Genomic DNA, 6,433 nt, shown 5'->3' with positions numbered 1-6,433 from the left:
AATTTTTTTTTTTCCCCCGTTTGTCAGACTGCGTGCTGCATCTTTTACACTTCAAACTCAAGTTAAACAGGATTTGTAATTTGTGTTGAAGGAAAGAAGTCGTTAAGTGGCAAGCAGTGAAGTCTGGTTGCAAACGCTTTGCCTGTAACATGTTTATCGAAGTCTTTCCTGAGGGAAGAGAAAGAGGCAGGGGAAACGTGTGGAGGCTGCCGGGACAAACACAGGAAACCGGGACAGAAAACTTCAGGAAACAGACTTTTAACCACCAGACATTAGGCTTCAGAGGAAAGGGAGGAGGAGAGGATGGCTGCTGAGTCCAACCTACCAATACGAACAGAATCCAGCTGCCCTGAAGGCTGGCTGAAGCAGGGACAGCTGCCCGTCACTGTCAACAGCAGAGCTCATCCCATGGTTGAACGAGACCAGAATTCTGGGACAGTTAAATCTGTATTAATGTGGTTTCACCTCCCATTCACTCCACAGATTGGAGAAAACTAAGTTTGTTTTGTGACACAGAGATCGACACACTGCAGCTAATTAAAACACCTGCTGGAAAAACTCCCAATTAATGCAAAAGAAGTGTTTCCAAGGAAACAAAACAGCCTCAGACCACACAGGGACAGGCTTAGGGCCTTGGTCGAATAGTTCCCCAAAAAAACATAGCTTTCTCTTGGAAACTCTTTTCCTTGAAAAAAAAAATGCTAATGTAGCTTTTGTATCGGTCGGGAGTTTTTGTTTCGCAGTTTATTAGCATGTGTCGATCTCTCAGCCATCGCACTTCGGAAAAAACAGCTTTTTGTCTTTGCTTTTTGATTCGTCCCTGACGATGAGCTGTAACTACCTCTCCAATGGACGACGTCTCAGTGGCGACTGTCGGAGGCGGATCTACTTCTTTGCTAGCCAGCGACGTGACTTCACGAACTTTTAACATTTGTATTTTATGTCGTCTGTCAGAGCCTGATGTCCGCATGTCTCTGCACTTGTACAGTTTTATTCCAGTCTGCTTGTCTTTTGAAAAATGACCGTTGTGTGCCTCAAGAAGTTTTATTTACCAAACACCATATCTCAGATTATTTAACTTAATGTACATCTAAATATAAATGTCGTATCCAGATATGTTTATTTAACTGCCAGCTTTCAGAAAGTGTTTGTGTGTGAGGTCTAAATTTATCAGTGCCAAACACCTAATTAAAATGTTTATTTCTCTCTGAACCTGCGCCCTGTTGTTTTTTTTTTCTTTCTCTCCTCTGTGACTCGTCGTGGTGCCAAACAGATTACTGACTGTAATTTCAGAGTAAGGCGGAGGAAACAGCAGGCAGAGTGAAGATGAGGTGCCATGCTGCGCCGCTGAAGCGCCGGAGATTAATAAGTCTGGCATTGTGATCACACCGCTGACTTCCCAAAAAAAAACAAAAAAAACCTCCCAACCCTTACCTCTGTCTCCTCTTCTGCCTGAAACACCCACTTGTGTCTCATTTACATAAAGCTCATTTACATATCGCATTGATTCATCTGGGAGATCAGATAGTTAAAGCACTGATAAGCACTCAGACTGAGAGGCACGGAAGAAAATGTGAGCAAAAAGTCATTTTTCTGATGAGGACATCACGCCCCACTGTAAACAGGATTTTAAGGAAGAGGAATAATTTATGCAAATTACAACAGAAGAGTAGAGGAACCTGCAGGCGGTTTAATTTCAACGTGGAATAGCATATGTTGATAAGACACCATGAAGTGAACTGTAGATGAACCCGAAACCTAAGGTTAAATAATGTGGTCATATATAAAGTCCAGAAAACAGACTAAATTGCTTAAAGGACTATCTATTGAAGTGTCAGTCCTGTACAAAAGTCTTGATCCAGCCCTCATTTCCTTATATTTTCTTCCAATTACAGAGACTTTCAGTTTTTGTACCCGACCATTTTCAGAGGAATGCGTTTTTTTGTTTGTTAAGCTACTTAATACTGCCCGATGAATCATTCAAGCAGAAAAATGGCTCCTAACTCAAGGGATTAACCAGTGTTGTGTCTACACATAACAGGCAACTTAGCCAAGAACCAATTTTAAACTATATCTTTAGGGACTGAGAGATGCATCTGGACCTTCAGTTGATCCATCTACTGTTGGCCCAAGCCTCATCAGAAATGGTCTCCATGGAAGGAAAAGGGAAACGAACTCTAAAAACAAAGCTTAAAGAGAGTAAGTAAGACTTATGTTCATCAGTTGGACTCAAACATGGCTCCAGTGTGACGATCATGTTGCTCTGCATCAGCCCGATGTTAAAAACGTGTCACGAGCTGTAACAAAACACAAAATTATAGTTCTGAATCATTCTGCTGCCCCCTAATGGCCCAAATTAATGAATGCAACCACAACAGGAAATGTGCAGTTACCAGTGGAAGTACATTGGTGACAGTTAAACTGTTAAGTAAAAACAATTTTCCTTTAGTTTAGAAGACTTGATCTGTGTTCTGACGTCTGTTCAGAGACTGAACCATTGGTGATTCCAGCTGAAAATGGTACAGACATCAACACCAAATTTAGCATAACTTTAATAGATTTTACAGCAACACTTTCTTGCTGCATTAGTAATAGTTCAATTATAGATCAATTATTTGGTTACGGTATAAAGAGGCGTTTGTAAGGAAATAATCAGTCAGTTCAGTTTCATTTATATAGTGCCAAATCACAAGTGTCATCTCGAAACACTTCAAAGATCCAATTCATTGTAATACAATCATAATTGAATCAAAATCCAAATTAGTCCAATTTGAGCCAAATATGGAAAAAATCTAAATGTCTCTTCAAGCCAATCGTCCGTTCTGAACATAGAAAAGGCAAAGGTGGAGAGAAAATTGACGATTGATTGGTGTTGAAACACTGATAAGCAGAGATCCGTATTTACCTGCAGCTTCCAGCTGAGCAGCCGGTACCTAAGCATTATTTCAGCAGCATCTTCCACATCTCAGCCTTCAAACCACTTCGGATTTCCAACAGACGACCTCACCGTCAACATCCACAGCTGTGGTGAGCATTACTGCCTCCACAGGTGGATCTGGATCAGCACAGTGGGCTTTCTCCTCCTGGACCGACTGCCCATCAACAGAAGCTCAAAACAAAAGTATTTACAAAGAGACTGTCTCTGTGAAAGCTTAAGGATTTATTGCCTGAGAGTCCCATGACCATAAGGGAGTATAGATATTTTATGAGTCTCAAAGACGGACCAAAGGCTGCAAACGTTTCAAGAACTCTACAATACGACTTGTAGTGAATCTTAGACTCAAACAACCTTCATATCTGTGGAAGAGCACAACTGTCTGGTGGGCAGAGGCCGACTTAACAATTACAGGCTTCCAGGCTGCCTCGGAGTGAGTGTGATGTATAATTAACTTCAAATGGGGTTATTTTCCTCGCACTTTGAGGTACCGCGAACAGAGCCCACTTACTCACAAGAGTCATGGAAGGCGAAGACTGTAATTGTTGTTATCTACAAAGCAGTTTGAGTCAAACACAACCTCCTATACATCAGAGTCTGGGATGCAGAGCGGGTCGGGAGGTGGATGCTGCAAAAAGCAATTAGCTGAAAAGCATAGAAAACAATTCTCGCTGCTTAATTCCTTAAGCCCCGATGTAGAGAGTTTTTATGTGATTAACGCCTGGCACATAATTTGTTTTAAAGACGAAGTTCAGTGTGTAGAAAATTAGAACTGAAAATACAGCCGGACAAAGTGAATGTGAAGCAGAAAAGACGAGATCAGAGGTGAGTTAAATGATCACGAATCCTGCATGGACGTAGTTCCTCGTTCACCGTTTCACCTGAACAAACATTAAAGGAAACCACATCACTGTCATGTAGAGCAAAGTAACTGAGAATAACCCCCCCCCCCCCCCCAAAAAAAAATAGGGATAGACTCTGTGCTGCCACAGATCTGTTGTGATAACGCTAAAAATAAACAGACCAAGACATTGTCCGGTGTGGACATATTTCGAGCTTGAGCGGAATGAGCAGAGACAAGTTAAAAGCCAGAATGTGAACTGCGTCGCAGAGCATTTGGGAATGAAGCGAGGAAACATCTCAAACTTATATAAGCAGCTCGAAAACAGACAACCAGATTTATTAAAAGTTAAAAAAAAATAATAATAACTTCCATTTAAGTCCAAGTAAAGTAAACAACTGTTGAGTTTTTCACATCACATGAAAAGGCGCCTTCCACCACAAACCCATATATGAATAACTAAGAAGACATGAGATGGAAAAAATACAGATTTCCTGTGCTTGGAAGCATGTATTCGGGTGTCTGAAGAGAGTATTAACAAATAGAGACTGCCACACCAGCTCAGAGCAGAATTATTCAGCAGTTTCCAACCGAATCGCTGCACAAAATTTCAAATCATGCTGCATTTACTGGACCGTGGAAAAGAGAAGTCAGCTGCGTTGTTAACAGTAAATTAGCCGTTATGTAGTTCTAGTTACATAGTTAAGATCTGAGAAATACTGCTCAACCAGACTCTGTTTTATGTAATTTTTAAGTTAATTTACACCGCTTTTTGGACCATGTGGAGAGACTAAACTCAGGTGACCAGATTTGTGAAATGAAAATCGGGGACATTTCCAATGCGGAGGTGTAGAATTTCCCCAAAAAAATAAAAAAATGCCAAAAAAAATAAATCAATACACAATATACCATTTATCGCGGCCCTGGTCTCCCTTTCTTTCTTTTTGCCGCCTCTAGATTGTTGTTGTTGACGCTGCTGCGTTTATACGCCATACGACGTCTTCTCTGGCGACGTATATACTCTATAGCTCTTCTCGAGCTATAGAGTATATACAGTTACAACACTCCCATTGACTCCCGTAAAAAATGGCGGACGACACTTCCGGGTTATGGAGACGCCAATAGTTCCATACAAGGCACGGAGCTCCGTTTAACTCAATTGCTGGTCAACAACAGTTACTGGTAAATTAATGAAATAACAGCATTTTAAGTGGTTTTGTTTTTTTTTACATCAGAAGTACACTGTTAGTTAGATGTTAATGTTAAAAACACAATTGATTTAGGGACCTAACTTAAAAGCTTGGTAACCAAAGCTAACATATTAACACGTGCTAAAGTGACATTAACATGATAATTTCACTTAAGTCCCGTTAACCTTTTGTTGTTAGGTGACATTATGTAAAGTTGTTTTGATTGATAGGTTTTAAAACATGTATATACTCTATAGCTCTGGATGTGTTAAATGGCTACCATAGTAACTGGTCTTACTTGGAATCTGCGCGCATTTCCCCCACTCAGTGTCAAAATCGGGGACGTTTTCGGGGACAGCTTTGACCGGGGACAGGTCACCCAAAACGGGACGTCTGGTCACCTTACTAAGGAGTCAAAATGGGTCAGAATTCGTTCTTGTAACTTTAGTTTTGTGAACTTGTAACTTCAGGGTCGCACGTGAAGGTGGGACATTTGTGTGTCTGTCAGGTTTAAGTTTTCAGAGGGTCAGAGGGCACATCCAAGTTCACACAGGCTCGCCAAAATTACAACTAAAGATTGGAAAACGTGGCCTGGTCCGATGAGTCTCAATTTCAGCTGCGACATTCAGATGTTGGGGTCAGAATTTGGTGTAAATAACATAAAAGCATGGATCCTTCGTGCCTGTTATCAATGGTTCAGGCTGCTGAAATGGTTTGGGGGAGCTCCTCACTGCCAAACTGAGCCTGAGTATTTTTACTGACCATGTCCATCCCTTTATGACCACAGTGTACCCATCTTCTGATGGTTACTTCCAGCACGATAACGCACCATTGCAAAGTTCAAATCTGGTTTCTTGAACATTACATTTGTTCACTGTAATCCAATGGCCTCCACAGTCACCAGATCTCAATCTAATAGAGCACCTTTGGGATGTGGTGGAACGGGAGAGTTGCATCATGGATGTGCGGCCAACAAATGCCACAAAGAGTTAGGGCAGTTCTAAAGGCAAAAGGGGGTCCAACCCTGTACTAACAGTGGCCCTGCTCTGAGAAGCTTTTAGCTTTAGCTCACCTGTTCTCCAAACTAAAGGCCGGGGCCAAGTAAGACACTTGTAAGTACCGTTTCATGTCAGTTTAGTCAAACAAATTGTAACCACATATAAAAAGTTATTTATGTACGGTTTAGTGTCCCTCAGAAACCACAAAGCTCCAGCTGTCTACAGCTGCATCTGTCTCAGAGTCCATCCTTTAGAACCAATTTACACCTCCCAGTATCTACACATACCATCTGCGTAGGGATGGTGGTGTCTGCAGAGCCTTGTGATCAAACAGGTGTAAATTAACAAGTGATGTATTTGGATAGTGATGCGGAATACTTTGAACTTTGGGAAAATTAAGGCAACAAAAAGGACAGGTGTTGATATCATTTGGACAAACTTTCAATTGTCTATTTCACCCCCCCCCCCC

Source organism: Leuresthes tenuis, unplaced genomic scaffold (assembly GCF_036924035.1).
Source record: "Leuresthes tenuis unplaced genomic scaffold, fLeuTen1.0.hap1 SCAF_21, whole genome shotgun sequence".
Taxonomy (NCBI): domain Eukaryota; kingdom Metazoa; phylum Chordata; class Actinopteri; order Atheriniformes; family Atherinopsidae; genus Leuresthes; species Leuresthes tenuis.
This window is presented reverse-complemented; position numbering follows the sequence as displayed.